Source organism: Pan troglodytes, chromosome 3 (genome assembly GCF_028858775.2).
Source record: "Pan troglodytes isolate AG18354 chromosome 3, NHGRI_mPanTro3-v2.0_pri, whole genome shotgun sequence".
Classification (NCBI taxonomy): domain Eukaryota; kingdom Metazoa; phylum Chordata; class Mammalia; order Primates; family Hominidae; genus Pan; species Pan troglodytes.
This window is the reverse complement of record NC_072401.2, coordinates 56,395,931-56,412,715: the sequence shown is the minus strand read 5'-3', so window position 1 is coordinate 56,412,715 and position 16,785 is coordinate 56,395,931. Positions and strand designations below refer to the sequence as shown.

General features: G+C 38.6%; 1 long non-coding RNA gene across 1 annotated transcript in view; it reads left to right on the top strand.

Moving 5' to 3' along the window:
• The window catches only part of LOC134809884 (uncharacterized), a 53,380-nt gene extending 42,270 nt beyond the window's left edge, over positions 1 to 11,110 (top strand). The window contains exons 2-4 of the long non-coding RNA XR_010156573.1: positions 8,248 to 8,315; positions 8,538 to 8,595; positions 11,001 to 11,110. This is a non-coding gene — a long non-coding RNA (uncharacterized LOC134809884). The remainder of the gene's footprint in view (positions 1 to 8,247; positions 8,316 to 8,537; positions 8,596 to 11,000) is intronic.
• The last annotated feature ends 5,675 nt before the right edge of the window (positions 11,111 to 16,785 follow it).

Sequence of the window (16,785 nt, the reverse complement as noted above, 5' to 3'; positions counted from 1 at the left end):
AATTGTCTCTACTAAAAATACAAAAATTAGCCAGGCATGGTGGCGGGCACCTGTAATCCTGGCTACTTGGGAGGCTGAGGCAAGAGAATCGCTTGAGCCTGGGAGGCAGAGATTGCACTGAGCTAACATTACTGAGCTCTGTCACTAGGTGACAGAGCAAAACTTCATCTCCAAAACAAAACAAAACAAAAAACTGTCCAAAACTTATTTCGTGAGCTTCCGTAGTTAACATAGATTTATTTATTTATTTATTTTTGGCGGGGGGGCATACTTGTTCATTGTTCTAGTGGCACACTCCCTAGACAGGTAAAGTCAGTTCTGGGACTGATTCTTTTTCCTTAGGAAATCTTAGATGTTTTGAAAAATACTCCAAAGGTTTCAGACTGGAATATTATGTAACATCCTGTTTAGAACCTTAAAAAGGGAAAGGTATGCATAAATAGTATATGGCGATAGTTTTCTCCTTCTCCTCTTTTCTCCACTCTTCCTCCTCCCTCTCCTTCTTTTCTTTCTTCTTTTTCTTCTCTCCATCCTTTCCTCCTTTTCTTTTTTTCCCTCCTCTTCCCCTTCTTTGTCTTCTTGTTCTTTCCTCTCCTCCCCCTGCTTCTCCTTCTCCTTCAGATTATCTGTTTCCCCCAGCCTACAGGGAAATCTGGGGTTCTGTGTAGGGCAGTGAAGGTGGTGAGTGGGGGCATCCTTTACTTAGAGAAAAGAGTAGGTGGAAAATGGGAACTTTGAATTAAGAAAAGAATTGCTAGCATCCTAGCTTGAAGCTACCTTATTCAATATTGTGGCTTTATTTCCAGAAATAAGTGACTTGTATATGAATGTCTGACCATTCTTTCCAGTAAGCCAATGTACTACTTGCATTCTTGATTATGAGCCTTACCATCTTGAATCTCAGTCATATCCATATGATGAAACTATGCTAGGTGATAGGGATCCAAAGCTGAATGGTCCATGATCCCTGCACCGAAGAAACTCATTGTCAGTAATGGCAAATAAAAATAATTTGAGCTATATTATAGAGCTAAGTGGTAATAGTTAACACTTTAATTTCAATTTTTACAGAAAATTGTGAAGCATGTCTATAATATATTGTTTAAATAAAGTAGTCCAAGATCATACAACTATAGGATGTTACTCAAGGCTTGAACTGGCACGGTTTATGAGACAGCACTTGAAGTTCTGAAGAATGACAGAGGAAGAAGGACCTGAGGACAATGACAGCTTCCGAGGGGAAATCATGTTTCAGCTTAGTCTTGAAGAATGCACAGTAAACTCTGCATCCCTGGTGGACAAGACAGTTGAGGACATTTCATGTGGAAGAAAAGGAGGGAAAGAGATTGTGAAAAAAGAGATCATTACAGCAACTCTTGATATCTAATATGTCAAGTCCTCTCTCTTCGTTCTTAGTTCCATTGGGTAATTTTCTATATATATATATGTTGATATCAATTTGTTTTAATCAGATAATTGACCGAGGAAACATATATATATATATATATTTTTGAGACAGAGTCTTACTCTGTCACCCAGGCTGGAGTGCAGTGGCGCGATCTCAGCTCACTGCAAGCTCCGCCTCCCGGGTTCACGCCATTCTCCTGCCTCAGCCTCCCGAGTAGCTGGAACTACGGGGGCCACCACAACGTCTGGCTAATTTTTTTGTATTTTTAGTAGAGACGGGGTTTCACCGTGTTAGCTAGGATGGTCTCCATCTCCTGACCTCGTGATCCACCTGCCTCGGCCTCCCAAAGTAATGGGATTACAGGTGTGAGCCACCACGCCCGGCTGGAAACATAACTTTTAATAACCTCAGAAATAGACTACTGTATGAACACTTGATATGAAAGAGGTAGCATTATATAACGTGGAAAAAGGTGCTGGGACAATTGAGTACCTGTATGGGAAAAAATCAAACTGGACCCTGTATTGTATGCTGTGGTGCCCTTCCCAGTTCTCCCCTTCAGAGTGATGACACCAATTGTTACAGCTGCAATATTGCTGGTTGACAGGTCGCAGCTGAATCACTCCTCAGGAATTGCCCTTGGCCTAAAGGAGCTGCCTTGCTGAAGGCTGTGGTCCCTCCCTGAAGGCAGCTCACATCGAGACTAGCTGATGTGGGGATACAAATTCTATCAATTTGAGACAAGCTGAAAGCTACTATGGGACCTGCCAAGGCCTCCACTGCATATGCTTCACCATTCGTTTCTCCTCTGCCCAAATCTGCCTTCCTCACCTTTTTTCAGGTATAGTTCCCATGCTCATACGCCAATAAACCACATGTTTACAAATCACCATCTCTGAGATCTTCCCAGGGAGGTCTACCTAAGACCCCTAACTTACACCATACCCCACAGTCAGCTCCAGGTAAATTAAAACTAAAGTACAGAAAGATGGAAATAATTTGCACAAGGTTATACATCTGAACAAGAAAAGAGCTGAGATTTAAACCTGAGAAGTCTGGCTCTAGAGTCTCTCCTCTTAATCCCTAATGGCAAATAAAATAAACCACTTATGGCTGTATGGAATGTCATGGATGAATTACACAAACATATTGTGGAGCAAATGAAGCAAGGCACAAAAAATACAAAAAGTATGATTTCACTTACGTGAAGCACAAAAGCAGGCAACATAAGTTGGATTGTTTAGAAATGCATACACAGATAGTAAAGGTATAAAGAAAGGCAAAGGAATGACTATGGAAAAAATCAGGAGGTGATTACTCAAAGGGAACAGGAAGAGGTGAAATAGGGGAGAGGGTTCTGAGAATGTTGGTAATGTGTTATTTCTTCATCTGCATGGTGGTTACACATATGAACATTTACCATTTATTTGTGTTTAACATTTATAATAATGGTTTTAAACTATAGGTATGTGTTCTTTTCTTTCTTTCTTTCTTTCTTTTTTTTTTTTTTGAGTTGGAGTCTTGCTCTTGTTGCCCAGGCTGAAGTGTAATGGAGAGATCTCTGCTTACTGCAACCTCCACCTCCCGAGTTCAAGCGATTCTCCTGCCTCAGCTTCCCAAGTAGCTGGGATTTACAGGCATGTGCCACCATGTCCGGTTAATTTTTGTATTGTTAGTAGAGATGGGGTTTCACTATGTTGGCCAGGCTGGTCTTGAACTCCTGACCTCAGATGATCCACCTGCCTCAGCCTCCCAAAGTGCTGGGATTACAGGTGTGAGCCACTGCACCCAGCCAGATATGTGTTCTTTTCACTTTTTTTTGTGAATGTGACATATCTTACAATTAAAAAATTGGAATAGAGAAATCCATGGTGAGAGGTGAGATGACTGCAGTAGAGAACCCTGTGAAAGATATGCTAAGTGTCAGGGTCACAGGGCTCTGTGTATAAGTGTTAGAGAGGGTTTTACTTCTTTTCTCTTCAGCCTTCACCATAAAATTTTGCAGAAGCCTTCACAAGTTGTCTGGTTATGAGCAAGCAACTCTGAAGTCCTGGTGATCCAGAGAGGTGCTGCTTCTGATCTCTTTCACTATGGAGCCACAGAGAGCTGAACTTCCCATCTCCCAGGGGAGCTTTGAGGCCCATGTTCTAATTTGCCTGCCTAGCTTTCTCTCCTGCATGGCGTTAGGCATCTCGGAGGCAACATTCTAAAACAAAACTCATCAGTAGCAGGATGAGCCTTGAAAATTCTTTCTTTTTCTTCCTGAGATTGAGTTCATATAGCATGAAATCATAAGGGAAACAAACATCCTTGTAACATAATCACACATGAGATGGCCACAAGATCTGAGTAGTATGAAAGGTCTGATTACCTTGCAGGTACTACTTCCCTCCAGGACAGCTCCCTCTCATCCTTTGCTCCTATGTCATTCGGCAGGCAAAGAGTTAGGGATAAAGGGCTGATACTGAGGTTAAAAGGAGGGAACCACTGGAAGTCCTGAGAAAGGGGGTTTGGGGTAGAAGAAAACAGTAGGATGAGGGGTATGAGGGTCCTTAACCAACTTTAGGCAGATGACCAACGGAGTGAACTGAAAGTCAACAACTGTGACATTGCAACAGTATGAGATATGTGTGCCCAAGGCAGTGAGTAGGGTTCAGACACCACCCTGGACTCCCAAGTCATTCTTACCTTATATTTTTGTAATTCTTTCCAGATATTTGTCAAACTAAGATTTAGGCCATGTAGGACAAGGATTGATCTGTTCCCTGTCATCCTCAATGGGAACACAGTTCTGGAGGCTCCACATACATTCAGTTTACCGACTCTACAAGCACATGTTAAGCATCAAGTATCTGAATAGGGCTCTGAAAGCCACAGATAGCACAATTCTTTCTATCAAGGAGCTCACAGTGTGGCTGAGGAGGCAACAGGCTATCTGACAAGGAGAGTGCCAAGCCCTTCTCAGGATGTGGGATAGGTCTCAGGGATAGCCCCTGTCTTAAAGAGTATACCTATGAGTTAAAATACATAATCATGAAAGAGAAAACTGAGATGAAGCAGTGTCAGACTTGAAGTAAGAGTTTTGGAAAAAAATTCTAGGAGAAATAGATGAAGAGCTGAGTTTTGAAAACGAGTAGTTATTATTGTTACATTGAATTTAATTATCTTTCTGAAAAAAAGTTTTCTTTCAATTTATATTTTTTTCTTCTCACAGCTTTTATAGTGTCATGCTTTGAATCCAGTAAGTGCAGAAGGAATTGGGGAAGGACGTTTGGGGAAGGGGCTGGAGTAGTTTTAAAGGTTAAGACTTCCAGAAGGGACATGTAAGCATACATATATAAGCATTTATTTCTTTCAAATATGACTTCTTGGGCAATTAATGGAATAACACTTTAATTAAAGTCCTTTTATGATAACATAGAGCGGTGGAGCATGACTAGGAAAAATGAAGAATCATACTCTTTCCTATCTTGATTCTTCAATGGATTCTTGAAAAAGTGTAAGAAGAGGTAAACTCATTATTTGATAGTTTAGAAACCTAGCCAACTCTGCAGGCATTTATCAAGACATTTCAATTGTTTGGTTTTATGAAAGTCTTTGTTTCCATCATTATTGCAAAGAATAAACTTTTATTTATTCACTGAAGAGTTTCTAAAGCGTTGGAATTTTAGCAGCAGGAAATTCATTTCTCAACTTGCACTTATCGCGTAAGAGGCATCAAATTGCTCATGAATTAATAGGCTAAAAGACCTTATTGTTTCCTGGTGGGACTCTTTCACAGCACTGGAGAAAACTGAATACCAAGTGTTGCTCATCATGTGTCTTGGGATATGTTACTGAGGGTCTGAGATTTACATAGAATTTATAGGAAGCAATGAAACCGAGTTAAGTAGAGAGGAATCTAGATCCTAGAACAATGCTGTGGAGTCAGAAGGCTGTGCCAACAGAACCTTTAGCTACTACTTCTTTCGCACATGCACTGAGTCAGAAAATGTTGTTTCATGGGCTGTAGCTACTTGTCAGGCCACTGACTCAACAAACTGAAATATTAGCCAAGTAAAATGTTGTGCAATTCCAGCTGCTCATTCATAGCACAATCTGTAGCCTCAGATTTGCCAGTCTTAGTCGACTAAGAGGAGCCGACATGAGGCAAAAGGAGAAACAGTCTGACCTTAGCTATAAAGGACAACAGGATGTCAGCACACTAGGGTCATGAGCGCTCTTTTCCTCTTTCATTGAATTGGCGGGCCCATGACTAATTTATGCAAATATGACATGGAAAATAATTTCTTGAAGAGAGCTCCTTTGTGCCAAATGCTCCCTGCTTTTCTTTTGGTCTGGTCTATGGATGATATTAGCTTATTTTAGGGTCAGGCTTCCAATTTTCCTGCAAGACAGGGCCAAGAAATGTTTATTTCACAAAGAGGCCAAGGTCTGAGATGCAAGATTACAACTGAGTGAGGCCCCAGAGCAGGATGACAATAGAAGATGGTTTCACTGGCATTCCATTCCTTTCTCCTCCCCACCCCCAATCTCAGAGTGGCCATGGTTCACTGAAGGAATAGTAATTGTCATCTAAACCTGGGAACAGTGGTGCTTGGTACTTGAGGGGTGACTCATTTAAATTTATTCATGTTCCCACTGGAAAAACTCTCTTCTCTCAACTAACAGGATACGAATAGCAATTCCCTAAGGTCATTAAGATATTAGAAGGAACTTTCATTATAATAAAATAAAGTATCTAGAAAAATTATTCTGCAATAGGAGAATGATAGTCCCTTGGTTCTATAGGAGTTAATTGTTGGTCAATAAGTGTTTCCAGGCATCGCTTACAGTCCCTCTGAATTCTACCTGCGATGTGGTCTAAACATACTGCTCCTCCACCTGCACTGTCTTGAACTGGGTGGCTCCATTTTTTTCCCTAGATTTCATTCATTTTCTTTTTCTCCATCTAGTTAGCTCTGTTGGCAGAGAATGTTTGTCCTAGAGTTTGTTCTCATTGGACTGCTTGGTGAAGGTGGTTCTTTTAACACAAGCTGTGGCTCTAGAAATGAAGCATTAAAAGATCGAGTATTTATTCCTCATGGGCTAGACATCCCTTTCCATGTGTTGAACTGCCATAGCATTCTGTATTCAAGTAGGAATTCCCAGTAATTAGCTCTGGGTCCACTTTTATTGCTCCCAATCCATGTCTACTGGAAACACTGAGTTCTGAGCAAAGACTAATGTCTGCATGCCCTGGTGAATGAATGATCATAAGTGAAGGTGGAGAGAAATGGCACTTCACAGGTGGAAGGGACCTAAAAAATAAATCTGCCCCATCTCTCTCAATTTCCTGATGAACAAAGAGATGTTCAGAGAAGTTACTCATTCACAGTTGCTTGTTGGTGGTAGCCAAGTCCCTGATATCCACTTCTAAGGCACTGTTAGTTACACTATGATGTCTATTATCTTAACATTATGAAAAGGGTTGCAGTAAAATGTATTCAGTTCTACAAATAGTTATTGATTCTCTCTTATGTACAACTACAGTTTATCATATACTGGTCACAGACGTCAGTGCTGGGGATACCCACAAAGTCTTTGCTCTCCTGGAGTTCACATTTAACCGAAGGATAGATTACAAGAAAAACACGATTTGTATTATGGTTATGACCTTTAGTTATCACACTATGCAATGAGATAATTTGCACTGGAAATGGCTGGCTGCATGTTGCTTTACAAGTGTAGTAAGCATGTTATCTTCTGTCTTCTGTGGCATTCTGAACTTAAAACTCTTCTGCTCCATGAGTGCATGCTTAGGGCCAGGTATCCTGTTTTCTGGTTCTGAAGATGTGGTCACAGTAATCATGGCACTTGGCAGGGTAGGCTGTTTAGAAGGCATGCAACAAGCAACTGGAGGAAACCAGAGAGAAAACCAAAGAAGAAAGTTATCCAAAACCAGTTGGGAAAATTTGTTTTATAATATTTTAGATTATATATGTATATTTTTTTGCTAAGGAATTATAGTAAATCAGAGTTTTCTGTAAATATTTTTTGTATCAAAATTAATTACCTCATGAAATAGAAAATAAAGGAGTTGAGGGGAGCACTGAAGAGACTCCAGCAATGTGGCCACTGGAAGGCAGCTTCTCTGTAGAAAGGCCTTGCTTTAACCCTGGTGAAATAACCCCTCAGACCTTTTTTGCTTTTAATTTCAAGATTTTTTCAAAAAAAAAAAAAAAAACCAACATTCTACTGACTGGATTACAGCCTAGAACACTGGCATTCTGAAGGTTTTAAATAAAATATTACTAATGCCACTATATATAAACCAAATTGTCTGAATTCTTCTAGGCAGCAACTGTGTCTATAACAGTGACTTGATAATTTAGACAAAAGTAATCCATCAAAGAAAAGTTATCCATGTATTCCCCATATGCCATGCTAAGTAGTCTTTCCTCCACAGACAAGACCTAGTTCTTGCCCTAGGGTAGCTTATATCCAGATGGAGAGACAACATGAGATAGATACTCCTGGTCAGATATTCTTAGCAGCAAATCAGACTAAAGGCCACAGTAAGTCCAGAACGTTAGTTTCCAACGACATAAATGCAGAAAACTTGTACACTCTAACTCATTACACTGATGTGAATGATTATAATATGCATAAAGATGTCTAGATTACAGACTTTTGAGAAGTCACAATCAGGATCCTATTTGAGTTAAGTAGAATATCTGATTAAAACATCTATGTTGAGTACCTACTATGTGGCATATAGTAGGTGCTCAGTATAGATGTTTGCTTGCTATTTACTTTGATTGATCCCATGAGGGCTCACATTTCATGATGCTTTACAGCACGGTTCCCCAGTCCCCGGGCCTGGACCAGTCTGTGACCTATTAGGAACCAGGATGCACGGCAGGAGGTGAGTGGCGGGTGAGCAAGAAAAGGTTCGTTTGTGTTTACAGCTGCTCCCCATTGCTTGCACTACCATCTGAGCTCCACCTTTTGTCAGATCAGCTGTGGCATTAGATTCTCATAGGAGCACAAATCCTCCTGTGAACTGTGCATGGGAGGGATCTCGGTTGCATGCTGCTTATGAGAATCTAATGTCTGATGATCTGTTACTGTCTCCCATCATCTGCAGATGGGACCATCTAGTTGCAGGAAAACAAGCTCAGGGCATCTACTGACTCTACATTATGGTGAGTTTTATAAGTATTATCTCATTATATATTACAATGTAGTAATAATAGAAATAAAGTGCACAATAAGTGTAATGTGCTTGAATCAACGCTAAACTATCTCCCCACCCCTTGTCTGTGGAAAGATTGTCTTCTATGAAACTGGTCCCTGGTGCCAAAACGGTTGGGAACCGCTGCTTTATAGCACTCAAGATAAGCAAAGTGCCTGCAGCCAAGGACATGAGTCACCAGAACTAAGTGGAAGAACCACTCTGAGAAAGAAACTACTAGCACAGGAAAGCAAAAACGACTTCCTCTTGCAATCGTGTCTTAAGAATTTCTGTTGGAATTTTCTTTTCCATTTCTTTCTCTTTTTTATTTTCTTTATAAACTTTTAAAGTCAGTTTCACAACTTGCATATAAAGAATGTCAGCTGCTTTATTAGTGGTGTTCCACTTGGCATTTATAGGGAAGCCGGGCAGTCCCTGTTCTTAGGATAAACACACTTTATAGTGGATTTTCTTTATCCAGCCCAGCAGGCTGGCTCTTTCCTTGGGAATAATATTGGGTATGTGATTGTTCCATCTTCAGATCCTGTATCAACCCGCACATGCTCTTCCAGCTTGCAGCTTTCAAAACCAAAGACATGGCTCCCAAACTAGCTACTTTCCAAATCTATTTTAATAAAGGTGCTTCAGGGAGCTGATGATACCAATCCACAAAACAATTTCACAGGGAGAACTGGGCCCATTATCTCAGCTCTGTGTCTTAGTAGCTTTGCAAAAGATCATTCCCCAGAGCCTGAGTTTCCAATGACATAAATGCAAACAATTTGTAAAATCTAACTCATTACACTGATGTGGATGATTATAATATGCATATTGATGTCTAGATTGCTGACTTTTGAGAGTATAATAAAGCAAATGTTACAAAGAAGGTGAAAATGCAAATATATATTAAGAATCTGCTTTAAGCTAGGCATGTGCTGGCTTTATATGTGGTTCTATTTATTTGATTTTTAATACAATTTTATAAGAATAGAGTATTAGTTATATTTGATAGGTAAAATAATGAGGACTCAGTTATTCAGAGTCACACAGGCAGCAAACAGAGGGATTGGGATTCTACTTATAAACGATTTGACTTTATACCAGTGCTCTTTCAACTGGACTTGGTGGCTGCTGCCACACAATAAATCACACCATCAGAGAATCTCCTAGGTAACTGTTTCACTAAAATGCAATTTCTCTGAACAAAGAACGACAATTTTTGGCCAGGAGAGACATTCTGAAACTATACAAAAGTATACAAGGATCACTTACCTTCTAAAAAAATATTGTTTTGCCTGTGATCCTTTTAGAAAATAGAAAACAACAATAGAAAACTCCAGTGGAGATTTAAGAATTTATTTCAGAATATTATATTCCTTTAGATTATAGTTTAGCAAAAATTGATGGATTATTCATTTATGAAAAAGATTAAATCTCTGACAACGTACATAATAAAAACTACCATACATATTGATATTTAATCTAATAAATATCCATACATATTGATATTTAATTGATTTATTGAAAAGAATAGAGAGATTGGGCAAGGTTGCTAAGGGTCAGGTTCACTCTGACAAAAGTCTGGTCTCTCTGATTTCCACCATTGCTTAACTTATTCCAAAATATGCAGCCTCATTTTAAGGTAAATAACTATGAGACGAGTGACAAGTGTGAAAACATTGTGTTTTCTTTCCAGGACGCTGAATTGAATTGATGTCATTGTAAAAAGGGAAATGAGTTCTCTGGCTAGGTTTGGGGAACAAACCTCAGACTATCAAGAGTTCTTGAATTTTAATTGTGACCAGTGTCCTGAGCAATTGGCTTCATCTAGGCCTCAGATCACAAAACAGAGTTGTATAAAATGGAAAGTGCAATGCTTTTTTAGTAAAATAACTTTTCTCTTCCTTCCTTTCTTGCTTTTTCCCTTCCTTCCTTCCTCCCTCCCTCCCTCTCTTCCTTCCTTCCTTCCTTCTTTCCTTCCCCCACTTTTTTTTGGCAGGGGGACAGAATGTAAGACTATATATATCAGATAATTCTTTGGGCTACATTTTAAAATTTTCATCTGATAATTTACTTTTGTTTCTGTGTGGTAGGAGTGAGAGCTCTCAATTATTTAGCACTAATTGTGTGCCAAGTTCCATCTGAAGACTTGACAAGAGTCAACTTAATTCTTTGCCATATTTTGAGGTAGATACTACTGGCACCATTTTTTAGACTGAGAAAGGAGATGTAGAAAGGATAAGATGTTGTCCAAATCCACATTGACAGTAAGTTTTGGACATGAGTCTTTAATCTAGCAATATCCGACTTTAGAGTGTGTTCTTAAGCACTACTCTATAAGTTTTAAGCAGCTCCTTTATGATGTCATTGAACCAGGTTTTCCAGTCACATTATACATGTGGAGATTAAGACCCATAATAACAATGACAACACTTTCATAACAGTTCGTCTGTGTTAACATACAAATTCTCGCAGCAACACTCCAGGTAAGTGCTCTTTTTATCTCAGTTTTATGGATTAGTAACTGAATGCAGAGAGGTTAAGCAACTTGTCCAAGATCACATAGGAGTAGGTAGTAGAATTGGGATTTAAAGCCACACTCTTAACCACAATTCTACTCTGTCCCTCTGAGTTATAAATTTAATTAGTATGACATAAATATATGTGCAGCTCTTTTAAAGATTTACTGTGCATATTTTTAAAATTGTTACAACATAAGCATTCTAGGCTTTTATTAGTCCTCCAACTTTAACATTTATGCTTTCATTTTTATCTTGTAAAGTCTTAATTTATAATAAAAAATGGATGTGTACTGTCCCATATGTCTTATTTATTTATTTATTTATTTGAGATGGATTCTCCCTCTGTTGCCCTGGCTGGAGTGCAGTGGTGCCATCTTGGCTCACTACAACCTCTGCCTCCTGGGTTCAATCGATTCTCCCACGACAGCCTCCCAAGTAGCTAGGATTAAAGGCTCCCACCACCAGGCCCAGCTAATTTTTTTTTGTATTTTTGGTAGAGACAGGGTTTCACCATATTGGCCAGGTTGGTCTTGAACTCCTGACCTCATGTGATCCACCTGCCTCGGCCTCCCAAAGTCCTGGGATTACAGGTGTGAGCCACTGCACTGGCCCCATATAAAGAGGAAGATTTTCCAAACACTGATGAAACTTCTAACAACATACTCTGCAGTTCATAGATCGTTCCTACCTAGAATTTAATTCGTATATGCATACTGTTTCTTCAAAGCATTAAGAATGTGCAAACAAGACTTCTTGGAAAAATGAGGCATGTGGCATGCACAGTCATGAGCTTCATGGCAGGAGGGCAAGGGGAACACTAAGTCACTTGGGGCCATGAGAAAGGAACTCTGGTCCTGTCCTGTCCTTTCCCAGAGCAGGGATCCTAACACTTCTAAGAGAATGGCCACTGGTAGCCTCTAGTTCTCAGAACTGTTTGTCTGCTAATGAAAATTAACACACTTGATTTTGGACAGGTTAATGTGAGATATCTATTATTTCCCCAGTGAGATATCATGTTGGCAGTTGGATATATTCAAGTCTTGAGTCAGTTGATACCGAGTAGATAGATAGATACATAAATACATACATACATAGAAAATATTAACAGCAAAATGATGCTGATGGCTCAGGATGTGTGTTGAGACAGACAGAACTGGGTTTTGTCATTCAAGCCGTTATTCACACCCAGTGTCACCTAGGCCAAGGTTTGAGCTGCAGTTACTTCAACTGTGAAATGAGGTTTCCTTCAACAGATATATATTGAATGCCTAGAATGTTCCAAGCACTGTTCTAGGTACTGCATAGAGCAGTGAAAAAAAAAACCTGACAAAATCTTCACTCTTCTTAAGTTTATATTCTAGTGTGTGTGTAGGAAGGAAGGGAACATGGAAAGTCAGGTACTAAATTGGTGAAAGGGGAAAATATATAGTATGTCAGATGCTTACAAGTATTAAAGAATAAAATAATGCAGAGAAGGTGAAAGGAAGTATCTGCTGCAGGAAGAGATGAGGAGCTGAAGATGGTGAGAGTTAGAATTGTAAATAGGACAGTCAAAAAAATCTTCACAGAGAAGCAAAAATTCTAAGGCAGGAGAGGGAGGGAGTCAGGTAGCTATCTGAGAGAAGACTGTTTCAGCAGACAGAAACAGTCTTCAACAGAGGAAAGAGCTATTGCAAAGACTCAACGCCTTGTGAGATAAAGGGAAAAAAATCAATGTAGCTGAAACAGACTGAATGGAAATCAAGAGGGCATAGAATCCACAGAGGGGTTGAAGATGTCACTGCAGTTTTAGGCTGAGAGACTGGAAAGATGGAGCTACTGTTTACTGAAATGGAAAACTCTTTGGGAGGAGTATATAATTTTGGACAAGTTAAGTTTGAGATTTCTATTGCTGCCCAAGCGAGTTGTCAAGGAGCCATTTGGATAGTCATATCTGGTGTCAGCAAAGGAGACCAGGCTGTACATACACATGTGCAAATTGTCAGGTTTTGAGGATATTTATAGCCACAAAAAGTGGGGATAGGTAGAGAAGGAAAGAGGTCTCAGTTCCAAGGGATTGGAGTTGGCTACTGTTTAGAAATCTAGGAGGAACCAGCGACAGAATGACAGAGAAACCAGCAACAGGGTGGTAGAGAAAATTCAGGAATGTGTAGTATCCTGGAAGCCAAAGGAAGAGGAAGAGAAAGTAAGCTTCTACGTGAAATGTTGTAGATAAGCTACTTTCTTCACAGCATTACTGCATGAGTTAAATAAAATGCTATTTGTACAAAACAGCATAATATCTGGCACAGCACTGCAGATAAAGCTTGTTTTCATTTTCTACAATGAAGTTTTAAATGAGTATTTAAAAATATATTTTGGACTTCTCAAAGCAAAATGTAATCCCATTTATAATTTCATAAAGACATTTTATCTGCTAATATCAGGACATCATTTTCTCAAACACAATGAAACTTTTTAAATGTGAGAAAATAAAATATTTCTTAGAGGTATTTCATAAAAGCTTAAGATAGACTCTTTTTGCCTCATAACTTTTATGTATAATTTAATAAAAGGTAGTAATGAGAAAATCAGATCTAATATATAGAATTTTGTTTCATAACCAAATTTTTAGAAATAAGTCATCTTATATATTAAAGAATAGCTAGAAGGCGAGAGGGATGAATTTTATGTATAAAATTTATGTATAATAGTTTTTCCTTATAAAATTTATGTATAATTTTATAAAAGGTAATAATGAGAAAATCAGATCTAATACATAGAATTTTGTTGCATAATCAAATTTTTAGAAATAAATTATCTTATATATTAAAGGATAGCTAGAAGGAGAGAGGGATGATGAAAGGAAAAGAACAAGACATTTTTCATGCTTACTCTGTGTGACACGCTCTGCAGGGCGCTTTATGTGTGGATCTTTTTTAGTCTGCATATTAACCCTACAAGTTGGAAATGGCTCCTCTCAAACACTGGAGATAGAGCAGCCCAAATGTATCTGCTACTGTGGTGCCTTCCATGTGAGTATTTTCTCCAAATGCTAATTTGGAGAAAACAATTTATATGACGGGAGACACTGTATTACTTATTTGCCCACAAAAATGAAAGTGACCCAAGGCTGGAGATAGGAATTTGTCCCAAACAATGTCTTCAGCCACCCCTCCAAACAAAGTTTGAAAGGGATGTGAATAAGTAAATGCAGAATCAGAATTTTCTATCTGTTCTGGCCTAAGTTCTTCATTTCTTAGTTGAAGATAACCAAGGCCAAATCACGTAATCAAATGACAGAAAATTATTCTGGAGACACAACCAGGCATATCAGATCTGTCTGTTTTTGGCTTGTGATGTCCACACACAACACCTGTGGACAGGTGCACTCAGCCTACCAGGAAATGCACTCATCATGTGTCATCAACAGATTTTCTCAAGACTAGAGCATTTGTGAGAAATGACCGTAAGGCTTTCCCTGTGGAGTTGAATACAAAGATTGAACATAGACATTTTGAATAATCCTAGTGACTTGCGGATCCAGTTTCCATAGAGCAGTAGGTTCTCCAAGGCCACAGTCACTAAATGAGGTTCCATGGCAGGTGTAAAATCTCATTGGGTGATTGTGTCATGCTGTGCTTACAGCACTATGTTGGGGGAAAAGAGAGGAAAACCTATTATTGAAATCTGTGCTATTTTACATGACCTTTTAATTACTTATTTTTAAAACATCTCTCCTTCTAGAATGCAAAACTCTCTGAGGAGCTGAGAATATGTCTACTGCTACCAAAATTCTAACCCCCATCATCTAGTAAAGAGTTGTTACACGGTGAACATTTGCTGTGGGAATGTATTCTGCTTCATTCCAGAGGCCTGCCAATTCTTAATCTCACTGTAGGCTGAAGAGCTGCTCACATAGAATACTTGTAGTGACTTCCATTTTCACCAGTTTAGATCAGTGGACAGAGAGATGCTGAATTACTGCTCAAGAAATATAGATCCACATGCCTTCAACTTCAGAATCTTAAATTAGAGGTGAATGTTGAGTCTACTAAACTGTATAGTCTGTAAAGGCAGGAACTGTATTTATCTCAGTCATATTTAATCCCAAGAGTCTTCATAGTACTTGGCCCATATCCGTTGTTCAATAATTGGTTTTTTAAATACCTAATTTATTAAACAATGTGTTTGATTAAACAGCAGTGACAAAAAAGGGCTTACTCAGTCTTAAGTGCTAGAAGTAAAGACAGTCATGAGGGGCTTGCAATGAGCTCCACTGGGGGGAATTTTTCTTCTTCACATTTTTGTACAATGAATGTCATCACAGGACACAGCAGATACCCAAGAAACATTATTTTAAGGTATACTATACTCAAAGAGAACCAGGAAAGCCAAAAGACTCTTAATTAATAGAAAACTGCTGAGTCAATAGGACAGCTCATATAAATAAATTGTGTTCAGAATTTGATTTTCTAAATTAAAAAAATTATGTAGTACTATCTCGAGTATAACAAATGTTTTAAGAATGGATTTGTGAAACTACGGCCATTTAAATAATATCTTGAAATGTTCAAATATCAAATCTTTATTGAATTATATTCTACATAGTGATTAATCAAAAACTAAACTAGATCTTAATTCTCACTGTAGAAAGTAAGTAGTCTTATAATATATTTGTAAAATTAACATTTTAATGTTTAATTATGTCCATTTGGATAGAAACAAACTTAGAGCTGATAGTGACCCCATTGAGGTCTGATAGGGTCTCTTAACGTTGAAGAAGCAGTAAAATCAGTAACAGCTTTCATTCATCTTCAGGAACTGTATATGGTTATACTTTGTTTTACCAATGGTTTCTTAGACTTGTGAACCAGTTATGGATAATAGCCCAATAAGAACAGAATAATAGCCCATAAATCAAGCTGTGTCTCCTATTCAACTACATAAAGATACAACTATATATATATATATATATATATATATTTTTTTTTTTTTTTTTTTTTTTTTTTTTCCAAACACGTCTCACTCCATTGCTCAGGCTGGAACTTTTATGATTTTTTAAGCTCATAAGGGAGTAATTCTTAATTGTTAGGTGGAGCTCAAGAAGGGTCAGTGAAGACCCGCAAAGTGGTCAAAATGCCAGGCTGAGCTGCTCTTCAGTTTGGATGCCTGCAACAAAAATGAAACAAAACAAGAAAACAAGCAAAAAAAAAAAAAATCACTTTTTGTTCTGTAAAACTTTACATTTGGAAACTTACCAACTGGTAACATGAGAGGATTAAATGAAGATAACGATCAAGTAAAATAATTGGCATAGCACCTGGTTCTAATAGGCTTCTATAAATGCTGCTTCCCACCACTCCTCTCTCTTCCACCTGTTTCACCTTTTGAGAACCCTGAATCATGACTTCCAGCTACATTATGCCTGGGCATCATGACTATTCAGCTCCCTGAAGGGAATGCCTTCTGACTATTGACACTTAGTATCTCTTTCTTACTCCTCTGCCTATCCCCTTGTCTTATTCCCTTACTACTCTCAACCAGGAAGCTGGAGTAGCTGAAAGTACATTTCTTCCAACATGACAATGCCTAGGTCATTAGGTACATAAGAGGTGCTAACTAATTGATAAATAAAGAAGGAGAGAGACAGAGAGAGA